This window comes from Oryx dammah, unplaced genomic scaffold, assembly GCF_014754425.2.
Source record: "Oryx dammah isolate SB20612 unplaced genomic scaffold, SCBI_Odam_1.1 HiC_scaffold_19, whole genome shotgun sequence".
Taxonomy (NCBI): domain Eukaryota; kingdom Metazoa; phylum Chordata; class Mammalia; order Artiodactyla; family Bovidae; genus Oryx; species Oryx dammah.
The window spans coordinates 3,742,514-3,756,739 of NW_024070203.1; the positions used below are offsets into that span (position 1 = coordinate 3,742,514).

The following is a 14,226-nucleotide window of genomic DNA, read 5'->3' on the forward strand; positions in this document are numbered from 1 at the left end:
AGGAAACTCACCTGAACATGAGAACATAATACTGCATCTACTATACCTGTAAGCCTCTAATAAGTCACCACACTGCATCAACCATTATTCTCTATAATTTTCATATTAACTTAAACATTCCACATAATAAGCTATTCTGAGGTAGTATGGCAGGAAATACAACTGGAATGACAGATTTATATCACCATGCAGGTTTCAGAGGAGGGTTCAGGAGCTGTAGAACATGACACACACATGAAAGGTAACCATTTCTGGTACCAGGCAGGAAAAGCAGCATATCTCACAATGCCTTCAGGGCGACCTTATTGGTAAATGTTGACATCTTTCTGTACCATAAAGAACAAAAATATGACATTCCAAACTAGAGTTAAAGAAAATACACTGATAAAACATTTGGAATAAAAAAGATCTTGTGTAATATTAGGTTCAACATTTCAGGAATGAGAGACAAAAGTTGGCTATTTTTTTAAAAAGTGACAAAAAAGTGTGAAAAAATGTTTACATTTTTTTTTTCCTGCTGTCAAAAATCTAGTTCTTGTGTTTGCCATTTTGGCTGCTATAATTTAATTAAAAGTATACAACAGAGGAGCCCGGAAGGCTACAGTCCATGGGGTTGCAAGAGTCAGACATGACTGAGTGACTACCACTTTCACTTTTTCATGCAACCTCTTAAAAATTTTCTGGTATAATGTTTTATTTATACATACATAAATAATGTTTTCTCTATAGGTTAAAATTACATATCATGGATGTCTACTGTTTTCCAAATCCTGGCATCTCTTTTAAAAACTGGTATCTGCTATAAACAATTTATTTTTAAGATACTTTATTTTGAAAACTAGCACGCTATCAGGCCATTGACATTTCACAGCCAATAATATACAGTTGACTGTATCAGAAACTTGAAACTGAACTGGTAACAACGACTAAATCTGGACTTATAACTAATAAAAATCAAAATAACAGTCCCTGGCAAAAGGCACTTAGAAAGAAGGCTCATCATTTAGGTATTTCTGAAACACAAATTTTCACAATGTCAGGATAACATTACTCTGCAAGAAATATTAATTACATGTAATATTTCTGTCATACCAATGATCTGGAAAGGTCTCAAACAACATAACCTCAAGAAACTAGGAAAAGAACAACGAAGCCCAAAGTTAGCAGAAGGAAGGGAATAACCAAGATCAGAGTAGAAGTAAATGAAATAGAGGTAAGAAAGACAACAGAAAAGATGAAGGTTTTTTGAAAAATAAACAAAATTGACAAAATCCTTTAAAAAAGAGATGGTTCAAATAAAGTTATAAGTGAAACAGGAGATATCACAACAAATACCACAGAAACACAAGGAATAAAAGACTATGATGAACAATGACCCCAATCAATTAGATAACTTAGAAGAAATGGATAAATTCCTAGAGATGTACCTTTCCAAGACTGAGTGATGAAAAAAACAGAAAATCTGCACAGACCAGTAATGAGTAAGGTAACTGAATCACCAATAAATCTCCCAACAAAATAACAGTCCAGGATCAGAAGGCTTCATAGGTGAAATCTACCAAACATATAAAGAATTAATACCAATCCTTCTCAAGCTCTTTCAAAAACTGACTAGCAAGAAACACTTTCAAACTAATTTACAAGCTAGTACCACCCTGATGCAGAAGCCAGACAAACACACTTTGGAAAAGAAAATTACAGAAAAAGAATCTGAAAAAGAATAGATATACATAGGTGTTTTGGCAACCCATTCTAGTATTCTTGCCTGGAGAATTCCCAAGGACAGAGGAGCCTAGAGGGCTGTAGTCCATAGGATCGCAGAGTTAGACAGGACTGAGTGACTAAGTACAACACATAAATATATGTTTAACTGAAAGGTAAGTCAGGTCCCTGTTACTTTATTTGGTCAGAAATCCAAGTGGAAGAGAGTTATATTCTCTTGCGACTCATCATGAATTTCATAAAGACTGAAGAGAATACGTCATTCAGTGCTACAGGAAATGACCAGAGTACCACATCTGAAGCTTCAAAGATCAAGCCCTGAGCCTTTGGAGTGGAAACACTGACTCTAAGACCCTAGACCACCAGAGAACTAAACATAGGGAGTATCAAATAGCGAGAACTCATGCAAAGGAAACCACTAGAATATAAGACCTGGCATCACCCAACCACCAATAGCACCTCCTGCAGGGTGTCTTATCTAAGCAACAAACAAAACAAAAACACAATCCCAAGCATCAGCAGACAGGATTACCAAATCACTCAGCCTTGCCCATCAGAGGAAAACAAACAAACAAAACCTCAGCACAAATCTCACCCTATAAGAAGCTTACACAAACCACTGGACCAACCTTAGAGGGCAGAAACCAAAAGGAAGAAAGAATTCAACATTAAAGCCTGGGAAAAGAAGACCTCAAACACAGTAAGTTAAAAAAAATAAATGAAAGGCAGAGAAATACTACACAAATGAAGGAACAAACTAGAAACACAGAAATCCAAATAAATGAAGAGGAAATAGGCAAACTACCTGAAAAAGAACTCAGAATAATGATAGTAAAAATAATCAAAAACCTTGAAGGCAAAATGGAGAAAATGCAAAAATCAATTAACAAAGACCTAGAAGAATTAAAGAATAAACATGCAGGGACAAACAACACAAATACTGAAATTAAAAATACTCTAGAAGGAATCAATATCAAAATATCTGAAGCAGAAAAACGAATCAGTGAGCTGGAAGATAAAATGGTGGAAATAACTTCTGAAGAGCCGAATAAAGTGAAAAGAATGACAAGAGCTGAGGATAGTCTCAGAGACCTCTGGGACAATATCAACCGCATCAACATTCGAATTACAGGGGTCCCAGAAAAAGAGAAAAAGAAAAGGTATGACAAAATTTTTGAAGAGATTATAGATGAAAACTTCCCCAACATGGAAAAGGTAATAGTCAATCAAGTCCAAGAGGCACAAAGAGTCCCATACAGGATAAACCCAAGGAGAAACTTCCAAGACACATACTACTAATCAAATGAACAAAGACTAAACACAAAGAAAGAATATTAAAAGCAGCAAGGGAGAAGCAACAAATAACATACAAGGGAAACCCCATACGTTTAACAGCTGATCTTTCAGCAGAAACTCTGAAAGCCAGAAGGGAATGGCAGGATATATTTAAAGTACTGAAAGAGAAAAATCTACAACCAAGATGACTATACCTGGCAAGGATCTTGTTCAAAATTGATGGAGAAATCAAAGGCTTTTCAGACAAGAAAAGATAAGAGAATTCAATACCACAAAACCAGCTTTACAACAAATGTTAAATGGACTTACATAGTCAAGAAATAGAAGAAAAAAGATCTACAAAATCAATCCCAAACAATTAAGAAAATAGCAGCAGGAACATATATATCAATAATGACTTTAAATGTCAATGAATTAAATGCTCCAACCAAAGACACAGACTGGCTGAAACTGAAAGTCTCTCAGTCATGTCCAACTCTTTGCGACTCCATGGACTATACAGTCCATAGAATTCTCCAGGCCAGAATACTAAGCCTTTCCTTTCTCCAGGGGATCTTCCCAACCCAGGGATCGAACCCAGGTCTCCTGCATTGCAGGCAGAATCTTTACCACCTGAGCCACAAGGGAAGCCACAAGCTGGCTGAATGGATACAAAAACAAGACCCACACATATGCTATCTACAAGAAATCCACTTTAGACCTCAAGACACATATAGACTGAAAGAGAGAGGATGGAAAAATATATTCCATGCAAATAGGAAGCAAAAGAAAGCTGGAGTAGCAATCCTCATATCAGACAAAACAGACTTTAAAATAAAGAAGAGATAAGGAAGGATACTACATAATGATCAAGGGATCAATCCAAGAGGAAGACACAAAAATTGTAAATATCTATGCACCCAACACAGAAGCATCTCAATACATAAGACAAACACTAACAGACATAAAAGGAAAAAATGACAGTAACGGAATAATAGTAGAAGATTTTAACAGCCCACTCACACCAATGGACAGATCATCAAAACAGAAAATTAAACACAAGTCTTAAATGATACATTAGATGAGATGGATCTCATTGATAGCTTCAGGACATTCTACCCAAATGCAGAAGAATACACCTTTTCAAATGCACATGGAACATTCTCCAGGAGAGACCACATCTTGGGTCACAAATCAAACCTCAGTAAATTTAACAAAATTGAATTTGTATCATGCATCTTTTCTGACTACAATGCTGAGACTAGATATCAATCACATGAAAAAAACTGTAAGAAACACAAATGCATGGAGATTATACAACACATTTCTAAATAACCAAAAGGTTACTGAAGAAATCGAAAGGGAAATAAAAAAATTTCTAGAAACAAACGACAATGGAAACACGACAACTCAAAACCTATGGGATGCAGCAAAAGCAGTCCTAAGAGAGAAATTTACAGCAATAAAATCTTACCTCAAGAAACAAGAAAAACATTAAAATAGCCTAACTTTACACCTAAAACAACTGGAAAAATAACAAAAAAAATCCAAAATTAGTAGAAGGAAAGAAATCATAAAGATATGAACAGAAATAAATGAAAAAGAAATGAAAGAAACAATAGTAAAGATTAATAAAACTAAAATCTGGTTCTTTGAGAGGATGAACAAAATTGACAAACCGTTAGTCACACTCATCAGGAAAAAATGAGAGAAGAATCAAATCAACAAAATCAGAAACGAAAAAGGAGAGGTTACAACAGACAATGCAGAAATACAAAGGATTATAAAAGACTATAATGAACTCTATGGTAATAAAATGGATAATCCGGAAGAAATGGACAGAGTCTTAGAAAAGTTCAATCTTCTAAGACTAAACCAGGAAGTATGAACAACCCAAATACAAGCACTGAAATTGAAGCTGTGATCAAAAATCTCCCAAAAAGTAAAAGCCCAGGACCAGATGGCTTTACAGGAGAATTCTATCAAACATTTAGAGAAGAGCTAATGCCTATCTTTCTAAAACTCTTTCAAAAAGAACACAGAGGAAGGAACACTTTCAAACTCATTCTACAAGGCGACCATCACCCTGAAACCAAAACCAAACAAAGACAACACATAGAAAGAAAACTACAGGTCAATATCACTGATGAACTTACATGCAAAAATCCTCAACAAAATTTTAGCAAACAGAAGTCAGCAACACATCAAAAAGCTCATACACCATTATCAAATTAGCAAGCATTCTTCAATATACACGAATCAATCAATGTGATACACCATATTAACAAATTGAAGGATAAAAACCATATGATAATCTCAACAGATGCAGAAACAGCCTTTGACAAAATTCAGCACCCATTTATGATTAAAACTCTTCAAAAAATAGGCACAGAAGGAACCTACCTCAACATAGTAAAGGCCATATGTGATAAGCCCACAGCAAACATTATTCTCAATGGTGAAAAACTGAAAGAATTCCCCCTAAGATCAGGAACAAGACAAGGGTGTCCTCTTTCATCACTATTATTCAATATAGTTATGGAATTCCTAGCTACAGCAATCAGAAATGAAAAGGAAATAAAATCAATTCAAATTGGAAAGAAGTAAAGCTCTCACTGATTGCAGATGATATGATACTGTACACAGAAAACCCTAAAGACAGTATCAGAAAATTACTAGAGCTAACCAGCGAATTTAGCAAAGTCTCGGAATACAAAATCAATACAAAGAAATCATTTGCATTACTATATGCTAACAATGAAAAATCAGAAAGAGAAATTAAAGAATCAATCCCATTCACCATTGCAACAAATAGAATTAAATATCTAGGAATAAGCTTACCTAAGGAGACAAAAGAACTGTACACAGAAAATTATAAGACACTGATGAAGGAAATTCAGATGACATAAACAGATGGAGAGATATTCTATGTTCCTGGGTAGGAAGAATCAATATTGTGAAAATGACTATACTACCAAATGCAATCTACAGATTCAATGTGATCCCTATCAAATTACCAATGGCATTTTTCACAGAACTAGAACAAAAATTTCACAATTCATATGGAAACACAAAAGACCCCTAATAACCAAAGCAGTCTTGAGAAAGAAGAATGGAGCTGGAGGAATCAACCTTCCTGATTTCAGATTATACTAAAAAGCTACAGTCATCAAGACAGTATGGTACTGGCACAAAAACAGTAATACAGGCCAATGGAACAAGATAGGAAGTCCAAAAATAAGCCCATGCACCTATGGGTACCTTATTTTTGACAAAGGAGGCAAGAATATACAAAGGGGCAAAGACAGCCTCTTCGATAAGTGGTGCTTGGAAAACTGCACAGCTACATGTGAAAAGACTGAAATCAGAACACTTCCTAACACCATACACAATGATGACCTCAAAATGGATTAAAAAACTAAATTTAAGACTAGAAACTATTAAACTCTTAGAGGAAAACATAGGCGGAACACTCGATGACATAAATCAAAGCAGATCCTCTATGACCCACCTCCTAGAGTAATGAAAATAAAAACAAAAGTAAACAAGTGGGACCTGATTAAATTTAAAAGCTTTTGCACAGCAAAGGAAACTATAAGCAAGGTGAAAAGACAACCCTCAGGATGGGAGAAAATAATAGCAAATGAAACAACTGACAAAGGATTCGTTTCCAAAATATACAAGCAGCTCATACAACTCAAAACCAGAAAAACAAACAACCCAATCAAAAAGTGGGAAAAAGACCTAAACAGACATTTCTCCAAAGAAGACATACAGATGGCTAACAAGTACATGAAAAGATGCTCAACATCCCTCATTGTTAGAGAAATGCAAATCAAAACTACAATGAGATATCACCTCACACCAGTCAGAATGGCCATCGTCAAAAATTCTACAAATAATAAATGCTGGAGAGGGCATGGAGAGAAGGGAACCCTCTTACACTGCTGGTGGAAGTATAAATTGATACAGCCACTATGGAAGACAGTATGTAGAATCCTTTAAAAACTAGGAATAAAACCACCATATGACCCAGCAATCCCACTCCTTGGCATATATCCTGAAGAAACCAGGGTTGAAGAAGACACATGTATCCCACTGTTCATTGCAGCACTATTTACAGTAGCTAGAACGTGGAAGCAATCTAGATGCCTATCAACAGATGAGTGGATAAAGAAGTTGTGGTATATATGCACAATGGAATATTACTCAGCCATCAAAAGGAATGCATTTGAGTCACTTCTGATGAGGTGAAGTGAGTCAGAAAGAGAAAGATAAATATTGTATTCTAACACACATACAGAATCTAGAAATACAGTTCTGAAGAATTTGCTTACAGGACAGCAATGGAGAAACAGACATAGAGAATAGACTTATGGACATGGGGAGAGGCAAGGAGAGGGTGAGATGTATGGAAAGAGTAACACAGAAACTTACATTAACATATGTAAAATAGATAGCCAACGGGAATTTGCTGTGTGGCTCAGGAAACTCAAACAGGGGCTCTGTATCAACCTAGAGGGGTGGGAGGGGGAGGGAGATGGGAGGGAGGTTCAAAAGGGTTGGGCTATGTATACCTACGGCTAATTCATGTTGAGGTTTCATAGAAAACAGCAAATTCTGTAAAGCAATCATCCTTCAATAAAAAAAATAAAGAATGCAGGAAAAAAACACAAAATTGGTGAATTTTTGTATAGTCATTTGAATACTGAAGATAAGAAAAAAGCAATATGTTTGCCATATTATGTTTATTTCAAGAAAGGTATAAATACAACTGAAATGCAAAAAAGATTTATGCTGTTTATGGAAAAGGTGCTGTGACTGATCAAATGTGTCAAAAATAGTTTGCAAAGCTCATGCTGGAGATTTCTTGCGGGACAATGCCCCACCATAGGTTAGAGCAGTTGAAATTGATAGTGATCAAATCGAGACACTAATTGAGAACAAATTAATGTTATACCACAGCCAACATACTCAAAATATCCAAATCAAGCAGTGAAAGTCATTTGCACCAGCTTAGTTAGTCACTTTGATTTTTGGGTTCTACATAAGTTAAACAGAAAAAACCTTCTTGACGGTATTTCTGCATGACATTCTCTACTTAAATGTAATGAAAATGTTCCATTTTTAAAACAAATTATGATGGTGATGAAAAGTGGATGCTGTACAATAATCTGGGAGGAAGAGATTATGGGGCAAGCAAAATGAACCATCACCAATCATACCAAAGGCTGGTCTTCATCCAAATGACTGATTCCAACAAATACTGCTAATTAGACAAACTTGATGAAAAGCATCCAGAATCAGTTAAGAGAAAACACATAATCTTCCATCAAGATAACGCAAGGCTGCACATTTCTTTAATAACCAAATACTGTTACAGCTTGGCTGGGAAGTTCTGATTCATCTGCCATAATCATCAGACCTTGTACTTTAATGTTCATTAATTGTGGTTTTTACGATATTCTCTTAACAGAAAAAAAATTCAATTCCCTGAAGACTGTAAAAGGCACTTGGAACAGTTCTTTGCTCAAAGAGATAAAAAGTTTTGTGAAGATGGATTATGAAGTTGCCTGAAAATTGGCAGAAGGTAGTAGAACAAAATGGTGAATACATTGTTCAATAAACAAAAAATTTTCTCAGTGAAAATGAAAAATATGCCTTTTATTTTTACTTTAAAAATGAAAGGAAATTTTGACCAACCAATATCTAACAAACCAAATTCAAGAGCATATTAAAAGGATCATACACTATAATCAGTGGGATTTGTCCCTGGGAAGCATGGATGGTTCGACATATGCAAATCAATAAACATATACCACATTAAGAAAATGATGATAAATGAAGGATAACAATCATATAATAATCTCAAAAGATGTGGAAAAATAATTTGACAACATGCAACATACTTTCATGACAAAAACTCTCAATAAATTAGGTACAGAATGTATCTCAATATAATAAAGGCCATTTATGACAGGCCCACAGCTATCATCCTCAATGGTAAAAAGTTGAAAGTGTTCCTTTCAACTCAAGAACAAGACAAGGATGCCCACTTTCATCACTCCTTTCTGACACAGTACTGGAAGTCCTAGCCACACACACACACACAAAGGAAATTAAATGTACCCAAATAGGAAAGGAAGAAGTAAAAGTGTCTCTCTGTGCAGAAGACATGATCTTATACACAGAAAACCCTAAAGATTCCACCAAAAAGCTGTTAGAACTAATCCATGAATTTAATAAAGTTGCAGGACACAAAATCAACATATAAAAATCAACTGCATTTCTATACATTAACAATGAACTACTTGAAAAATCTCACACTAGCATCAAAAGCAATAAAATACTTAGGCATAAATTTAACCAAAGGAGATGAAACACCTGTACATTAAAAACTGTAAGATACTGAAGAAACTGAAGAAAACACAAATAAGTGGAAAGATAACCTATGTTCTTAGATTGGAAGAATTAATATTACTAAAATATCCATACTACCTGAAGTGATCTACAAATTCAATATAATCTATCAAAATTCCAATGGCATTTTTCATAGAAATAGAAAAAATTATCCTAAAATTTGTATTAGACCACAAAAGTCCCTGAATAGCCAGAGCAATCTTAAGAGCAAAAGAACAAAGCTGGAGGCATCACATTTCTTAATTTCAAACTACACTGCATGGCTATAGTAACCAAAATAGTATGGTAGTAGTATAAAAATAGGCACATAGATCAATAGAAGGAAAAAAGAGAGCCAGAAATCAACTAATAACTGACAGGGTGCCAAGAACCCATAATAAGAAAGTCTCTTCAATAAATCACGCTGGGAAAACTGGATATACACATGCAAAAGAATAAAACTGGACTCCTATTATATATTACTCAGAAAAATTAACTCAAAATGGATTAGACTTAAATTTTAAGACCTGAAACCACTAACTTCTAGAAGAAAACATAGGGAGAAAGCTCCTTGACCTTGGTCTTTGGTAATATTTATGTTTGACACCAAAGCAAAGGCAATAATAGACAGGTGGGATTACATAAAACTATAAGGCTTCTGCACAGTGGAAGACAGCACCAACAAAAGAAAAAGCAACCTACTGAATGGAATAAAATATCTGCCAATCATACATCTGATAGGGGATAACATCCAAAATCTATAAAGAACCAAGCAACTAACTAGCAAAAACAAGCAAGCAAACAATCTGATTTTAAAATGAGCAGAAGAAATGAAGAGACATTTTTTTCCAAAGAAACCATCAAGCCCTGGTGGTCCAGTGGCTAAGACTCCATGCTCCTAATGGAGGGGGGCCAAGTTTGATCCCCGGTCAGGGAACTAGATCCCACATTCCACAACTAAGAGTTCACACAGTGCAACTAAAAGATCCCACATGCCACAAGGAAGACTGAAGATCCTGCACGCCGCTAACCAAATAAATGAATAAGTAAAAACAGTAAAAAGGAAGACATACAAATAGCCAACAGGTACATAAAATGGTGCTCAGCGTCACTAATCATCACAAATTATTGATTTGCAGGGAAATGTAAACCAAAAGCATAAGAGCTATCTCTTCATACTTGTTAGATTGGTTATTAAAAAAAAAAAATCCAGAGATAACAAATGTTATGATGTGAAAAGAGATGTTAGGATGTGAAAAGAGAACACTTGTGTGCACTGTTGGTGGGAAATGTGAATTGGTGCAGTTACTATAAAAAACGGTATGGAGGATCCACAAAAAATTAAAAACAGAATTTCTGCATGAACCAGCAATCCCACTCCCAGATATATATTTGAAAGAAATGAAATAAGAATCTCAAAGAAAGTTTTGCACGCGCATTTTCATTGCAGCATTATTCACAATTGCCAAGATGTGGAAATAACTCAAGTGTCTGTCAGTGGATGAATAGATAAAGAAAATGCAGTGTATATATTCACAATGGAATATTATTCAGCCATAAAAAGATGGAAATTCTGTCATCTGCAGCAATATGGATGAACATGGAGGGCATTATGCTATACGAAATAAGTCAGACAGAGAAAAGACAAATACTGGATGTTATCACTTACATGTAGAAACAAAACAAAATCAATTTGGGGGACTTTTCTTGATGATCCAGTGGTTTAGACTCCTCACTCCCAATGCAGAGAGCTTGAGTTCAATCCCTGCTAAGAGAACTAGACCCTGCACATGACCACTAAGATCCAGCATAGCTAACTTTAAAAAAAAAACAACTGAATTTCAGAGACAGACAACCAAATGGTGGTTGCCAGGGGCTGGGGTCTGAGAGAAATTGTAAGATGTAGTTCAAAGGGTACAAACTTTTAGTTATAAGAAAAATAAGTTCTGAGGATCTCATGCATAGCATTATAACTATAGCTAGTAATAAAGTAATGTATACTTAAAATTTGTTAAGAATAAAGCTTAAGTCTTCTTTACCACAAACACACACACAAAAAACAATGTGAGGTGATAGATGTGCTAATTATCTTGATTATGGCAATTTTTTCACATTGACTCTGTATAACAAATCACATATTTGTATGTATTATATAGTGTATATATGTATATATATAAAACAAATCATGTTGTACACTTTTAATATGCAAAATTGTTTGTTAATTATTCCTTGATAAAGCTGAAAAAATAAGCAAATGAAAAGTCCAGAAAAAAAGAAGTCTTTCTAGCTTTTTTTCCAACAGACAACTTTAAGAAATAAAATAGAGCAAGACATTTAGTTTACTAGATGAAGGAAGTTCCAAAAGGGAGGATCAATCCATCTTATAACACTAGTTGTTTTAAACTCTGTTTCCTAGAAAGTAGACTTACAAAACACCTATTGACAATAAATATATAAACATGTACAAAAGGCCAAGAAGAAATTTTATTTTTTCTTTTTAAAAGAAATATACATCTTTTTGGTCATAAGCAATATAAGCATTTTGACAGTCTTCAAAAACATAAACTTTTCATCACGTAAAATTCATTAAATTTTTAACATTAACCAGCATTTTAGTATCCACAGTATGCTAAGAAGGATAATCTTCAGCACATCAGGTTGCCAGAATATATTTTTAAATTTCAAAAATGAACTAAATTGTATTCAACATAGCTTTATGCTGATGTTGTTCAGTCAGTAATTGTGTCTGACTCTTTGCAACCCACATACGGCAGCACACCAAACTCCCCTATCTTCATTATCTTCTGGAGTTTGCCCAAGTCATGTCCACTGAGTTAGTGAAGCCATCCAATCATCTTATCCTCTGTCACCCCCCTTCACCTCCTGTCCACAATCTTCCTCAGCATCAGGGTCTTTTCAAATGAGTCGGCTCTTCACATCAGGTGGCCAAAGTATTGGAGCTTCAGCATCAGTCCTTCCAATGAATATTCAGGGTTCATTTCCTTTAGGATTGACTGGTTTGATTTCCTTGCTTTCCAAAGGACTCTCAAGTCTTCTCCAACACCACAATGGAAAGCATCAATTCTTCAGCCCTCAGCCATCTTTACTGTCCAGCTCTCACATCCCTGCACGACTACTGGAAAAACCATAGCTTTAACTAGACGGACCTTTGTTGGCAAAGTAATGTCTCTGGTTTTTAATATGCTGTCTAGATTTGTCATAGCTTTTCTTCCAGGAGCAATTATCTTTTAATTTCATGGCTACAGTCACCATCTGCAGTGATTTGGGAGTCCAAGAAAATAAAATCTGCCATTGTTTACACTTTTCCCCAGTTTATTTGCCATGAGGTGATGGGACTGGATGCCATGATCTTAGTTTTTTCAATGCTGAGTTTTAAGCCAGCTTTTTCACTCTCTTTCACCCTCATCAAGAGGCTCTTTTGTTCCTCTTCACTTTCTGCCATTAGAGTGGCATCATCTGTACATCTGAAGTTGTTGATATTTCTCCCGGCAATCTTGATTCCAGCTTGTGATTCATCCAGCCCAGCATTTCACAGGATGTATTTTGCATAGAAGTTAAATAAGCAGGGTGACAATATACAGGCTTGACATACTCCTTTCCCAACTCAACCAGTCCATTGTTCCATGTCCAGTTTTAACTGTTCCTTCTTGACCTTCATACAGGTTTCTCAGGAGACAGGTAAGGTAGTCTCATGTTCCCATCTCTTTAAGAATATTCCACAGTCTGTTGTAATCTACACAAAGACTTTAGTATAGTCAATGAAGCAGAAGTAGATGTTTTTCTGTGATTTTTGTGTGTGTGTGTGTGAGCCAAGAGATGCTGACAATTTGATCTCAGGTTCCTTTACCTTTTTAAAATTCAGCTTGTACATCTGAAAGTTCTTGGTTCACTAACTGCTGAAGCCTAGCTTGAAGGATTCTGAGCATTACCTTGCTAGCATGTGAAATTAGCACAATTGTACAGTAGTTTGAACATTCTTTGGCACTGCCTTTCTTTGAGATTGGAATGAAAACTGACTTTTCCCAGTGCTGTGGCTACTGCTGAGTCTTCCAAATTTGCTGGCATATTAAGTGCAGCACTTTAACAGCATCATCTTTTACGGTTTGAAAGAGCTCAGCTGGAATTCCATCACCTTCACTAGCTTTGTTCATAGTCATGCTTCCTAAGGCCCCCTTAACTTCACATTCCAGGATGTCTGGTTCTAGGTGACTGACTGCACCATCGTGGTTATCCGGGTCATTAAGATCTTTTCTGTATAGCTCTTCTGTGTATTCTTGTCACCTCTTTTCAATCTCTTCTATTTCTGTTAGGTCCCTGTCGTTTCTGACCTTTATTGTGCCCATCTTTGCATGAAATGTTCCCTTGGTATCTCTGATCTTCTTCAAGAGATCTCTAGTCTTTCCCATTCAACTGTTTTCCTCTATTTCATCATGTTCACTTAAGAAGGCTTTCTCATCTCCACTTGTTATTCTCTGGAAGCTTGCACTCAGTTGGATATATCTTTCCCTTTCACTTCTCTTCTTTTCTCAGCTATTTGTAAGGCCTCTTCAGACAATCATTTGCCTTCTTTTCTTTTTCTTGGGGATGGTTTTGGTGACTGATTCTGGTACAATGTTAAGAACCTCTGTCCATAGTTCTTCAAGCACTCTGTCTACCAGATTTAATCACCTGAATCTATTCATCACTTTCACTGTATACTCATAAGGAATTTTATTTAGGTCATACTTGAATGGGCAAGTAGTTTTCTCTACTTTCTTCAATTTAGGCCTGAATTTGGCAGTCCAAGTTCATGATCTGAGCCACAGTCAG

The 14,226-nt window shown here is 35.6% G+C and overlaps 1 protein-coding gene across 5 annotated transcripts in view; it reads right to left on the minus strand.

Moving 5' to 3' along the window:
- The window catches only part of FAM135A (family with sequence similarity 135 member A), a 153,326-nt gene that overhangs the window by 96,962 nt on the left and 42,138 nt on the right, over positions 1–14,226 (minus strand). The window lies entirely within an intron of this gene.